This window comes from Rattus norvegicus, chromosome 2 (assembly GCF_036323735.1).
Source record: "Rattus norvegicus strain BN/NHsdMcwi chromosome 2, GRCr8, whole genome shotgun sequence".
NCBI classification, from domain to species: domain Eukaryota; kingdom Metazoa; phylum Chordata; class Mammalia; order Rodentia; family Muridae; genus Rattus; species Rattus norvegicus.
This window is the reverse complement of record NC_086020.1, coordinates 47,072,347-47,087,218: the sequence shown is the minus strand read 5'-3', so window position 1 is coordinate 47,087,218 and position 14,872 is coordinate 47,072,347. Positions and strand designations below refer to the sequence as shown.

General features: G+C 41.5%; 1 long non-coding RNA gene across 3 annotated transcripts in view; it reads left to right on the top strand.

The window, feature by feature from the left end:
- The window catches only part of LOC120100714 (uncharacterized), a 71,610-nt gene that overhangs the window by 40,819 nt on the left and 15,919 nt on the right, over window positions 1-14,872 (top strand). The window contains exon 3 of one of the 3 annotated variants that reach the window (XR_010064098.1): window positions 3,336-3,409. The exons of 1 other annotated variant lie outside the window; for it this stretch is intronic. This is a non-coding gene — a long non-coding RNA (uncharacterized LOC120100714). Of the gene's footprint in view, window positions 1-3,335; window positions 14,084-14,872 lie in introns of all 3 variants that reach the window. One more of the 3 variants, XR_010064099.1, reaches the window with a different exon arrangement.

Here is a 14,872-nt window from a genome sequence, read left to right as displayed (position 1 = left end):
GTCCCACCCTGCTTCAGGGGTGCTCTAGTTGTATCAGGTCCTTTACATTAGGTAAGACACTAATTACCAATTCTCCAATCTACAGGGTCTTTGTATAGTTCAAATAAGCTCTTCCCTACATATGCATCAGAACACTATAAGGAATTGGACACATAAATCATCACACTAATTAAATTATATATTTGATTTATGGTCTTGAGCTTTTAAGGATCAAATATTGTTTTCATAAGTGACTCCTGGAAATAATTTTACTTTAGAGATATGTTGAAATGAAAATATTTGCATTCATGGAATAGAAGCTATGAAATTCAAAAATAAATAAATAAAACATTTTGTGGAAAAAAAAATTCTTCAGCTCCACTTCAGACCGCTTGAACTAGGAACTCTTGAGGGAAGAAGGCCCTGAGTGCTAAAATTAAGACCCTTTATACTAAACAGGACAGTCAAACAAGTGACTTAGAATTGGTTAAACACCAAGTCCAAACTCAGTGGAGGTCATGTTGATAGATAAGGCAGAGAAGGTTTAGGGTTTGAGGAGAAAGTGAAAGAAGCATGGGACTTGCACAGATGGTGCTCAGTGGGGACCAGGCAGGCTATGGTTTGTCCCCTCTGAAATTTAGGTTGAAGTCTAATCCCCATCATGATATGTTAAAATGTAGGACCAAATATGACTTAAGAGATGATGCTTGTGGGGGCTAGAGAGACAACTCAGTGGTAAAGAGTATGTTCTGGCCTGGCAGGGAATGGGAGTTTGGTTCCTCATAGCCATAAGGTGTGTCTCACAATTGCCTGTAATTGCAGCTCCAGGGTATCCAACACCCTCTTATGGCCTCTATGCACCCTGGGAATTTATATGCACAACCCCCACATATGTGCACATAATTAAAATAAATGCAGGAATAAAAAAGAAGTGACTAGGTTTCTACCCTCACGAATGGATTAACCCATTCATGCAAGTAGTGACTTAATGAGTGTGAAAAGTTAATGTGCTATTTTGATAGTAAGGCTGCTGTAAAAAAAAAAACAAAAAAAAACCTGTCTAACTAAGTCTTCCGCATATCCTGTCTCTCCATTTGATGCCCACACTCTTGCTGGAGTCCCCTAGGAATGTCATCACTGTGGCTAGCGAGATGGCTCAGCAGCTAAAGAAACTTGCTACCAAGTCTGTTAACTACGATTCAAACCCCAGAACCCATACGGTAGAATGTGAGGACTAACTGTCACAAGTTGTCCTCTGATCTCCACCCATGTGCTGTGGTGTACCCACTCTCATGAAAAAAATCAATCAATATAGAAATCTAAAACTAAATTGAAAAAAATAATGTTAACACCAGGCACAATCCCTCAAGTCTGGACCCTCAAGCAGGAACCAAATTACCGTCCCCCTTTTAAGTAACTTACCCGTTCAGTGGTGCTGAAACAGAATAATGGACCAAAGCTATGTGGGAAAAGCACCTGATCTTGCCTCTTCGTTGGAATAGTCAGCAGCGAGTCAATGTTGCCAAGCAACAAAGCACTGACAAACTATTGTCAGGGGCTGGCATGTGAGAAAGGATGATAAGCCTCAAGGGCCTAGTAGGAATAACAAGTAAGCAATCAAACAGTTGCCATTGCTTGTAGCTCATTGTACATTAATATAGCTCATTGGGTGCATTAGATCCTAAGGAAAAATATGAAGGATGGAAATGGGAGTATCAGGGAAAATCCTGAGAGCGAAGACACAGCTAAGAGGGAGTCAGGGAAATGAGTACAGTTGAGCACAGTATCCATTCAGCTTTTATTACTTTTTTTTTTAAAACTAAAACAGGCTTTTTATTACTGTTAAAGCGTTAGAATAAACAGCTGGTATAAGGCCTTTCTTAGTTTGGATTTCCATCCGTGTGAAGAGACAACATGATCAAGGCAACTCTTATAAAAGCAAACATTTAATTGGGGCTGGCTTATAGGTTTATAGGTTTAGTCCATAATCATCATAGCAGGAAGCATGGCAGCATCCAGGGAGACACAGTGCTAGAAGAGCAGAGAGTTCTACATCTTGATCTGAAGGCAAATAGGTAAAGATTGGCTTCTAGCCCGGGTGGAGCCTGAGCATAGGGGGAGACCTCCAAAGCCCACCCCCACAGTCACACACTTCCTTCAACAAGGCTACACCTTCTCCAATAAGGCCACACCTCCTAGTAGTGTCACTTCCTATGGGCTAAGCATATTCAGACCACCACAAGGCATAAAATTGTGGGGTTTAAATACAACAGGAAGTTTAATGACAGGAATTCTGCCAGTAGTACCTTCCAAGTTCTCCTCATGTCGTTTGGTCTAGTAGTCTACCTACATAGCAAGCCTGGGGCCAGAAGGAAGTGTTTTGTACCTTAAAGCCAAAAGCACTGGTGGAGGTCTGACCTTCTGGACAGCAGCAGGAATTCCATAAACAGGCTGAATTTCAGTAAGAAGGCACAAATGGTAAGCCACATTGTATCAATGTATCTAGTGTAAGAGTGAAAAGTCATCAAAGGTATCTCAACTTGTAAATAAGCAAAATGTAAAGAAAAGAAGGAAGGTAAGCCAGTTTCTTATTTGGCCAGATAACCTTCTACATGAGTGCCTACAGTACTTATACAGATTCAGTTATATTGAAAATTGTAGGCACCAAAGTTCCAAAATATGATAAAATTACACTGCAAAGAAGTTACAAATAATTATTTGTTAAACAGAGTCTTAAGAAATAAACCCTAGAAACTTTATGGTAGGTTTTTGTTTGAGTGACTCTTTGACGTTCATTGAACATTTTTTTTATATCAGATTAAAGAAGAGGCAAATGTGACAGGGTCTTAACATAAGCCTACAAACTAACAACAGGTAGTATTAACAGCGAATGTGGTTCACTGAGACTCCTAGGTCTTTTATGTGTCAGAAGGCCCCTTGTGCACAACAGTCTTCCCTTTGCTTCTTTCCACACAACTTTTTTCATGACAACTTCTCCCCAAAGGGAATTTTCCTTCAGAGGACCTTCTCTATGGCATCCTCAGCCACTAGAACACAGAGGTCTAAGTGTGAATCTCAAATCTACAACATCTTGAGCCAATTTCTATAGTAATTACTTTACGATATCCCTTCAACTATTCTGGAAAGAAGTATGAATGCATGTATGTATCCATTTATGTATGTATGTATGTATGTATGTATGTATGTATGTATGTATGTATGTGGTATAAGCTCATCTGTGGATACACATATACGTGGGGGAGTTGTGGGAGGGTAGAGACTAGAGTTAGTTTGTCAGTCGTCTTCCTCAGTCTTCACTTTTTCTTCGCTTTCTTTTCTTTTTTCCTTTGACACAGGGCCTTTCACTGAACCTGAGTTAGAAAGCTTGAGGGATGCTCCTGGCTCTGCTGCCCCAGTGCTGGAATCACAGGTGTGCACCATTGTACTCAGCTTCTTACATGTGTCCTGGGATCCAGGCTCAGGTCCTTAACGCTCGCATGTCAAGCACTTTAGCAACTGTACCATCTTTCCAGGCTCTGAAAAGAAATATTTCAACTGTTTTCATATATCCGCATGTATGTACATATAAACATATATATTCTCATTAGTATATTGTTGATTTTTAATGTTATATGTAGGGATATTTTCTTTTTTAAAGTTGGATAATGTTTATTTGCATTTCAGATGTTAATCCCTTTCCCGATTGGGATATTTTCTTTATAGATCTCATTATGTACAGTAGAATGCAATTCCTCGGGATAATGGTGGTACATACCTGTAGTCTTAGCTCTTGGAAGTGGAGAAATGCATTCAAGGCCAGCCTCTGCTAGATAGTGTGTTGGAGGCCAACCTAGGCTACATGAAACCATGTCATAAAGTCCATCACCACTTCACAAGAGACTACAACATCACAGGACTAACAAATAATAAAGCTGACTGTCAGGAACTAAATACTTTTATAGAATTGTCTTAAATGTTACACCTACTCATATAGAATGAGGGTAGGTGGTACTACCTTCCACAAATCACGACCATCTTAGTAAAATTTAAACAAAACATCAGGACACATGCTGCAATTGCATCCATTTATATGGCACTTAAATCTGATGGGGATTTCAGTGAACAGTAAAGTTGCACATACACAAATGTTCACCACTCCCTTGCCTGCCTCTCTCTACCTTCTATAAAACAAAACACAATTGCTTAGATAATTACATATAGGTTTTTTCAGCGACATAAATTTCTTAGAACATTAAAGTTCCTGCAGGGTTCTTCCCTGTTGTTTGGGATCATCTCTTTCATAGCAGGCAGATAAGCAACCTGACCCTTGATCTACAGTTCAAGATCTAACCCCTCTCCCAAAGATGCCTTTGAGAGAAGACCACCCTCTCCCCACACCTTGAGCACCACTGTTCTGAAATCTAGACTTCCCATTTCCTTTTGTCAAACCCAGCTTGCAGCTGACTGCCAAAATAGGAAACAGCTGAAACTCATTTAGCACAAAAATCTTTGACTGACAATTTTATCTCTGTTTTCCTTTCAGGGATAGTTTACCTGTTGTTAGAATAAATGGCTGGTGTAAGGGAGAAAATTGTAGGGTTCCAAAACACAGCAGGAATTTTGATGATAGGACTTCTGCCAGCAGAACCTTCCAAGTTCTTCTGCCATCTGGTCTACCTACAAAATAAACATATGACAGACGCAGGTGTTTTGCACCTTTAAATCAAGAGTGCTGGTGGAGGTCTGATCATCTGGACAGTAGCAGGGATTCCATGGACTTACCCAGTTCCAGAAGGAAGGCAGGAATCTGAAACTAAGTCACCTGGGCTGGATTCAGGAAAGCAACACTCTTCTTAACTATATTTAGGGAGATGTTCACGGAGGGGTTTAAGGAAATAATGAATCCAAGTCAGGAATATGCAAGAGGGGAGTCTTATACACAAAAGTGTAAGCACAAAAGAGGAACAAACCCACATGGATAGTGCAGAACTCTGAGGGCTGGGGTAACCCTTATGTCTAAATGACAGAGATAGAAGCTGTTTCAGAGAACTTAAGAGCAGTGGCTTTTACGGGGTTTGAGGCCTTTGTGAAGGATGGCATTCAGTCTGAGCTGACCCTTCAGGAAGGGAATTGAAGATTCTTCCATTCTCTGTTTACTAGAGAGAATAAGCCCAATGGTGTCAGAAGGCAAAGCAGGCTGTAAATATTGCAGAGTCCACCTTCTGGGCAGTGAGAAGCGATAAACACATTCATTTACCTCTGCCATACATGGATGGATACAAGATCAAATTGACTATGTTGTGCAGAATATACACCATGTAGGGTGTGTGTGTGTGTGTGTGTGTGTGTGTGTGTGTGTGTGTGTGTGCTTGTAGAGTCCAGAGGTCAGCCTCGGGTATTATTATTTAGGGTTAATAAGGGTTAATAACTGAAACAGCGTCTCTCTTTGGGGTCTTGGGCTCCCAACTTTGGCTAGGTTGACTGGCCAGCGAGCTCTAGAGCTCTATCTTCCTGTCTCCTCAGTGGTGGTATTATAGGCACCTGCCATCATGATCGGTTTTGTTCATGGGTACTGGAGATCCAACTCGGGTGCTTAGGCTTATACTACATGCACTTTCCTGACTGAGCCATTTCCTCAGCCCTACAATTTGCTTTGCAAAGTGAAATGGAGCAGGTTGTATTTGAGACCACAAGCTAGGAAGATACGAAGTGGAGCTGGTAGAAAATAGCTCTAGGAAATTCTTGTTTAGTCTCAGGCTTCTGTCAATACTCAGTTCTTAGTAACTGAAGACAAGCTGGTGCAGAAGAAAGAGTACAGACTTTGGAGACAGACCTGGTAGGAAAATTGGTGCTGCCTGGCAAGGAGGGAAGAAACTTGGACCAACTGCGTCACTTCTGCACCTCGGTCTCCTTTTCTGTCTAATGCAGAAAAGAGGTTGAAGAGCCCAGCCCTGTATTGTCATGAAGACTAATGGGATTGCAAGTAAAAAATGGCAGTCATTTAAAATGCCTATGCATTGTAGGTGTTCGGCTAATATTAAACTAGGGTTCTCAGACCAGCTATGTCAGCATTTCTTGTGACTTTGTAAAGGTATGCAAATCCCTGAGGGGTGGGGCCCCGTATTGGGCATGCTCAACTGTGAGAACCAAGTTACACTTTCTATGATCTGCTGGAGGAAACCTCCAGATTCCTGTTCTTGTGGAAGGAGAGAGGCATGCCATTGTCCTCTCCCAGTCCTCTTTCTGACTTACCCTACTGTTAGAGCTTGCTCCTAATCATCAAAGGTAAATTTCGTCTTGCTGTCTATGTAATAAACTCTAGATTAGGCAAAAAAAATCTGTCTTGTACTTCCCTATTTGGATAGCTAATTCTAACCCTGAGGTCAAGTATTGATGTGCTTTGCATCCACACATCTAAGCCTCCTCCAAGGAGCTTTTTCAGTAAGTAAGTTAGGATCTTGACTTCTCTGCTTCATTCTTGCATTGCAACTACTTTTCATAGGGCCCTGGGAAGAGAGACATTTTACCCTGTGATGTCCTCCAAAATTATCCCCCAATAATCTCAACTTCAGGTATTCACACCCTCCCCATTTTCTTATCTGTAATATTGTAGTTGTAACACTGTGCACCATCTTCTGAGTTTATAAAGATGTGTTATCCACCACCACCACCACCCCGTCTTATTGCTATGTATTGTGCATAGGAATCTATGAGGAAGTCATTTTTCCAACACCCCTGTAAGTAAGACTAGAAATGGAACCTTCAGCTGCACTCAAGAAGACAAAAATAGCCTTGGCTTATACATGACTGAAGCCCATGAGATACCCTAAGCCCAAAAATCACAACCAAACTATTCCTGGCCCTTTGGAATTTGTGTGAGATAATAAGTGTTTATTATTTTAATATACTAGACTTTGGGGAGATTTGTAATATTGCAATAGGCAACCATGAAGACTAGCCAAAAATGTAGGCATGGCTTTGGAATTAGGCAAAGGAGGCAGGTGGAAGGAATTTAAGGATCATAGTCATGAAGTTGAGGTTTAAAATAAAATGAGAAAAACTGTATTGAAAACAGGTCTTAGAATCCTATGAGGTAGAGCCAGAAATCTTAAAAACAGCGTTGTGTGCATTGATGTGTAAAACAGAACATGTAAATAAAGAACTGGGTGAACCAGCTGAGGGGATTTCGAGACAGCCTGTTAAAGGTACCATATGGCTTCCCTTAGCCCTTTCTAAGACATGTGGAGAGAGGTAAGTTAAAGGTACGCTAACTAGGTAGGAGCCAGGACTTGAAGAATTGCAGTCTCTAGAGATGGTAAAAGATTTTTAAAATTAAGAAATGCCTTAAAAGCAAAGGTTAAATCCAGGGCATTGTCACGGTAACACGGCCAAAAGTTGAAGCTGAGGGAGGGACTATAAATTCTTTGCTATGATCTCGAAGTCATCAAGAGAATGCCTAAGGAGCACCACATCACACAAAAGACTGTTGTATTAGTCAGCTTTGCGTTACTACAGAGAAATAGTCAAGGTAGACAGCATATAAAAAGAAAATGGTATATTTAGCTTAGAGTTTTGATGGTCCATTTACTACCTCACTTCATGGTGGACTATGGTGGGCATGTGTTAGAAGCAGACAGATGACTGGAGACCCAGAGAATGAAAACAAGGATGCCTCCAATGATCTAAAGATCTCTCGCTAATCCCCAGTTTATAAAGGCTTTACTACCTCCTAATCGTACCACTCTGGAGACTAAGCATTTAATATATGAACCTTTGTGGGAGAATCACCCTTCAAACCAATTAAGGCTATGATTCATAGATCCTCTCAAAGTAGGGCTTCTAAGAAGCTTAAGAACATTGCCTTTCACAGAATCACAAGATGAAAAAGGGATTTAATATCTTGCAGGCATATTTGTGTGACATTTGTCTAATGGAATCCACCAGATAAAAGTCACAGGAGATTCATGAAAATTTTAAAAAATTAAAATCAGAAGACATCTTTCTAATAAGAACCCCAAGGGGTAGAGACAGTCAAGGCATACCCATTCTATACCCATTCTATCTTTATTGTACTGAAAGCTCAGAAAATATTGGTGTCCATATACTACATTCTATGAAAAAGGAAGTGTAACTCAGAAGGTATAGTCAGAAGCATAAGATAATCCCAGGTTAGGACTAAGTCTTACAGGAATTCAACATTTTTTTTCTTTTTTTTTAAAGATTTATTTATTTATTATACATAAGTACACTGTTCCTGTCTTCAGACACACCAGAAGAGGGCACTAGATCCCATTAGATGGTTGTCAGTCACTATGTGGTTGCTGGGAATTGAACTCAGGACCTCTGGAAGAGCAGTTGGTGCTCTTAACCACTGAGCCATCTCTCCAGCCCGGAATTCAATATTTCTTGGTTGGATTTGAGAGCTGTCCCAATTCATCTCCTTTAGAATATTAATACATGTGATGTTTATTCTATTCCTGATCCAACATTGTAGGGTCAGTGTTTGCATGTTCCCTGGTCCAGGGGGAATTGCACTTGCGATGGTTTTTTTGGGTTGTCCATATAACACTCCCTAGAATTGCCTAGGAGACAAAGCTGTGGGCACAACTGTGAAGACGTTTCTAGATTAGGATAATGGAGGTAGGAATGGTACCATTCCATGGGCTAGGGTCCAAGACTAGACAAAAATGAGAAGCTGAGCTGAGCAACAGTATTCATTGCTCTCTGACCCTTGGTATGACCAGCGCCTTACCCCCTGCCACCATGTATCCCCACCATGATGAATCAGGGTAACTCTTTTCTTCCTTATATTCATTTTGTCTGTTATTTTTTGTCACCACAGTGGGTAAAATAGCTAACACTCAAGAAGAACCATGTATGCAATTGGACACGATTAAAATGACAAGACTCTGATTCTTGAGCTGACACTATTATAAAATAAGAATTTTAGCAGAGTGGAGTAAATGTGTTTTATATGTGGGAGAGACATGACTCCTAAGGGCCTGAGGGCAGACTCTGACTGCCAGACTCTAACATGGCCTTCTACTGGTACTTATACACTGTATTGTCCCCTGCCACACTGTGGTGGTTTGAATATGCTTGGTCTAGGGAGTAGCACTATTAAAAAGTCGGAGTAGATGTGGTCTTGTTAAAGTGTGTCACTGTGGGCATGAGTTTTAAGACCCTCATTCTAGCTGCCTGGAAATAAGTCTCCTAGTGGCCTTCAGACAAAGATGTAGAACTCTTAGCTCCTCCTCCACTGTGGTGCCTATACACTGCCATGCTCCTGCCTTGATGATAATGGACTGAACTTCAGAACCTATAAGCCAGCCCCAATTAATTGTTGTCCTTATAAGAGTTGCCTTGGTCATGGTGTCTCTTCACAGCAGTAAAACCCTAAGACACACACTGTATGGGAACTCATCTGCATTAAAGAAAGACAGGAAGAGATGTTATGTCGTTTCCAAGACACCATGGTTTCCTTTTGGTCTCTTTTCAGTCACTCTGTCAGGGGCTATGTGAACAAACTGGGGAGTCTCTGCTAACCCTTCAGATGACTCCAGCCTCAGGTGATAGTTTGACAATGATCTCCTGCGTCACCAGCATCCACCTGATGGTACTCCTGGGTTCTTGACCTTCAAGACTCTGTGAGATAATGGTTGTTTTAAGCTCCTAAATTTGGGGGTAAGTTTTTAATGCAACCACAGACAATTAATATACACTTCCAACGGATTTATAGTACTTACACTACACACTATACAGAGATTGTTTGGATAAATAGCTGATATCCATGTTTTTTGGGACACACCCTGAAGGGAGCTTTCTTTTCCCCGTTGGGGTAACCTTTTTGCTTGAAGTAAAACTGAAGTGCAGCAACTTTCCAGATAGAGAATATTCACAGTCATCTTTAGCACACTTTATCTAGGCAAATGAACGCAAAAACTTTCTTGGCTCTAACCTAGAAACAACCCCAGGTAAGTGTCATATAAAACTGTTAAACTGGGCTGGCTTTAAGAACATGAATATTTTTAATCTTTTCCTAAATTTTAAGTCAAAACCCCTTATTTATTATTAATTCACTTAGAAAGACGAACCTGGAAAGTTGGCAATAATTCTTTTAAGGTAAGGCTTTTCGTGAAAATGTTTTTAAGACACCCAGATGGCCCTACAACTTCAGCATAGCAAGTAGCACATATAACTTCTATTTGTCCCAAAACTCTTGTGTCAGTCTTGATATTATTTTGCCTCTTACTCTCATTTTGAATGGTGGTGAAAGCCAATGAGTTTTTAATTAATCAGCTCTGTACTCCCCTAACAGCGCATGTGCACAGGGGTTGGTTATAGCTGACCAACCTTTTTCTCCGTCACTCCAGTGAAGGAGCAGCCTCCTACTGCCAGTTACGATTCACATTCTTAGAATTAGATCTAGAATTAAATTTCAAACCAATATCTGCTTTCTTTTTCTTTTTCTTTTTTTTGAAAACAGGCTGCCTCAAGCTTCTAGAACCTTCTTTTTTAGGACATGTAAGAGCCTGTTTTCTAGGTCATGATCAAGGCACTGAGACCTCAGGTCTAGAAGCATTTTGTAGGAAACAATTGGAGATCTATCTTCCCTGTCAGCACATTCCATGGGTATGCTATACTGTCTGGAGAGAAAGCTCCTTAGGCAGCAGGCTGCATGGACAGCACATACACACACAGTCTGTATACATCCAGTATGTATCTCCATAACAGTCTATATCTATCTCTACGATCACCTCTGCTTGAAAAAACAATATGAACAGACAGAAGCAAGTTGACTGAAATGTAGATAACACTAAAGACTGGCTAGATTGAGAAACACATGCCCCAGCTTCTCCAAAATGGGATCCTTTCAGGATCTTTTTAAAGAACCTCTGTACCTTTGTAAAGTTGAAGATTGTGTGACAGTCACGTCAGCACATAATACTGTAGGAATGGGTTGCAATTTCTTCCTATGTTGAGTGTCATGCCTCCCTTTATTTCTGTCTCGGATTTTCACAAGCCACTGCTCACTTCTTCTTTTCTTCTCCCCAGATCATGTCACTACCCAGCTGGACCCTCAGTGGGGTGTGGTACCAGTCTGGTCCTAGCTGTAATCTGGGGATACCTTGACCCAAGGGGGACTGAATGAGGTGCATCACGAGAGCTTGTCAGATCCTTAGCAGCCAGAGAGGAGAGCAGAGTTCCAGGAGCGTCACAGAGGAACCCCAGGCCTCCTTCCCTGTGAAAATGGGGGACACCGAAGTGCAATAGTTTTGTGCAGGGATTTGAACAAACCTGGAGTCAGTGTTAGATCAGCAATAAAGTTCCAATAAGAAAAAAGGACTTCTGGTGAAAAACACAGCCTGGCCTGGATGGAGACCTAACATTCCAGTAGGACCATGTTAATCACCTGACCAAGGGATCATCTCTAGGAAGACAGGCTTACTGTAAGCCATGCTAAAGGGATAGGTGGAATAACCTTTCTTTTAATGAAATGTTTATTGTACTTTTCTTTGCCAGAATCCCCACCTGATACCTAATCTTTACAAGTCGAGCCACCGTGAGGTAGGATGGATCTGCCTCTCTGAGTCAGGACTAGCTTTATCTTTTCCCTGTCTCTTTCATTTAGATGAGGACCAGAACCTAATTATGCTTTTACTGGTTCCTTGGGCTTCCTTACTTTTCTCTAAAACCCCTTCTATACTACAGACCACCATGTTGGGACTATTAGGCTGGAACCCCCGCTCATGCCCCACCCCCTGCACAAGCTGAGAAACCCCATCCTCCCACCCCTGCCCCAACTTGGAGAAAGCTTTGGACCATCATGTCATCACTCTTGGTCTACGTGTTCTCGGCAAACTACCCAAGAGTGCCCACCCAGGGGCTCTGTTTCTGACCACATATGAGCATAATCCTGGCTCTTAGCTCACATTGTCACCTCCCAAACCCAAGACCCATAAAACCTCCTTCCATGAACCTCCTTCCATGGGTGACTTCCCTGAGCTTCACCTGTGAGAACTGTGAAACCACTGGAGAGCTGTCTCCTGATAAACCTGCCTTTATCTACTTTTAATCTGGTCTGATCTGGCCTGTCTGTGTCACTGAGGGAGAAAAAAAGCCTACTAGTGATGTCTGTGCCGTTAACAATGTAACAGCCCCCTTCCCTCCTGTCCTGTCACCTCCCCTGGGCAGCTCCTGCGATCTTACCGCTTTCCTACCCTGGTGTGTTCTTTTAAACTCTAATAAAATTCAGCCTTCTGCTTGAATCTATTTTTATATTCTTTTATTAATAAAACAAGGAAATTAATAAACCCCAAGAAAGGGAGCATAATTTTTCCAGGATCATCTGGTAAATACAAAGGGAGTTCTCCAAATTCCAGGAAAACTTGGAAATTGTCCAGGTCTGTTTGAGATATTGACTTTTTTTCAGGGCTTTCTCAAGGACCAACACAGCTTTCTCCGTCTACACTCACCCTGTGTTTTGAACGTGTCTTCCTGTGTATATCCATCCATGTAACAGTGCATGTCTTTTACATTGTTTAAGGTTGCAGCAATTCAGAGAGGTCCCATGTATAGAACACTTGTCCAGCTACCGATGGCACTTCTAGCCACCGGCTGAGGCAAACTCCTGCTGGGGCCTCCATGATCAAAGAACTTGGTGTCCAGGTAACCTGTGTAAATTTCTCCTTTTAGGCTTTTAAAATGCTTCTCCTGGCATCAGCCTCCTGAATACAGCCAGTTTACACATATTCCTATTGGAGTAAACATTATTGGTTGTTTGAGGACTGTCTCTCTTTACATTAAGTGCACCACCCTCAGGAGAACTCCCATGAGGCAAGAACTCTGTTTTCAGTTCAATGCCGTGCTTTCAAACTTCCCTAAAGTTCTACCAAATCATGGGACAGCCATGATGAACACAGACCAATCCTCTATTAGAGTTCCGGCCAAGTTCCCTTTCCATTTGTTTTCCCTGAATAAAGACTCTGTTGTGGACAGAATTCTTTGCAAGATTTCCTTTGACCAAACTTTTGCAGCCGGAAGCGACAGGAGGCACCGGGGTGATGGGAGTGAAGATGGAGTTTCTGAATGAGGCTCTGAAGTTTCGAGTTCCTCTGAGAAGAGCTATCAGGCAACGGTTTATCACAAATTGACAGTACCATGCCTGGAAAGCCACAGCAAGTCTCCAAGGACCTTGTTGCAGCCTATCAGACCGAAACTGACTTTATTGTTGCAAGGGTCTCATGGTTTTCTGAGCCTTCTGTGTCATCCAGGCTCATGGCTTGGGGTGTAGCTGCTCACTTGGGCTGCAGCCAACAGACTATGGAGTGGAACAAAGAAAGACTTGTGTCTCTGAGGCTTGGCAGTAGAGAAATGAGGATAGGAGAGCCACTGAGTGTTAGTGTCAAAATACCTGCAGACTGGTTGGCCTGGTTTCTTTGCGATCGTCTGACTCAACAGCAACAGGTAGACAACAGCCGCTTGTCTATGGATAATAATAGATCCTGATTATTCAGTTCCTCCCACGTGTTGGACAGCATGTTGAGCGTTTTATATACACAGCTTTAGAAACTCTTGACATAGATGATAATGCTATTTTTCAAAATTAAAAAGCAAGGTATTACAGAGAAATTCATTTATTAATATATTTAATATTAATATTGTGGTTAATATGAACAGTGTTTGTGTGTGTGCGTGTATGTGTGTGTGTGTGTGTGTGTGTGTGTGTGTGTGTTTGTGATATGGCATATAAACTCTGTGTGTGTGTCTGCTTGTGGAGACCACAGTGGACATCAAATATCTTTCCTCAATTGCTCCCTACCTTTATTTTTGAAAGGGAGGGTTTCTGACTGACCTGGAAGCTCATTGGTTCAGCAAAACCAACTGGTCAATGAGTTTCATGGATCCTCATTCTCTGCTAACCCCACCCCCAGTACCGGTGTTATACATGAAGGCCTCACATCAGCTTTTTTTTTTTTTTTTAAATGTGAGTCTGGTGAATCCAAACTCAGATCTTCTTGCTTGCATTGCAGACACTTTACCAACTGAGCCATTTCCCCAGCTCCAGAGGAATTTTAGTAATTAGTTCTCTATCAGTTTTCTGGTAAGTAGTTAAAAAAAAAAAAAAAAAGACCCACTTGACCTTGGTGCACACTTAATTTTACTATGACGTACACATTTCTAAAGCTCAAACTAATAAAAACAGTAACAATGAATCCTGAAATTTACAATGTAGTGCACTTTGTAGGGTTTAGGAAAGAAACCACTTCGTGTGGTTTATTGGAGTTGGTGTTCTAAACTTTGCCACTGGGGACTAAAATGCCCCACTATATGACTAAGAATAAGAGCCAAAGAAAGAGCGTCCCTGAATCTCCATCCGCATGGAGCTGGTCTCCTGCAGCCTTACACGGGGGAGGGGCTCTAGCTTCTTGAAGGATCTCAGGCATTCAATGTCAAGAGAGAGCATTTGCTTTGGTGTGACAAATACAATCCAGGCTCTGAACACACAGTCACACATTCTCAAAGCGTTTCCATCTGCACACAGTTTCAGCAGATAGTTTGAAATAATGGGAAAATTGGTGACTGACTTCCTTGTTTCAGGATTTGCTTCGTTATTGTATAGACATAATTTTCTGATAACGTCCAAATAATTTGTGAGCCCTTCGCCAGTCACATACAAGAATGCTTGTCGAGACCCTACCACAAACATCATGTTGGCAAAAACCATGTAGTCACCAAGACAAATTTAAGACTCAGTTTTCACTACAAGGTGTATCAGTCACTGTGGTTTACCCCATTAAGGGGAACAAAGGTTGGCTAAGATTAGTTCCCCCTTTTTTGAAGCCCCCGGGTCTTCTTAAGAGGACCAAGGAAAATTAAGCAGAACATTTGT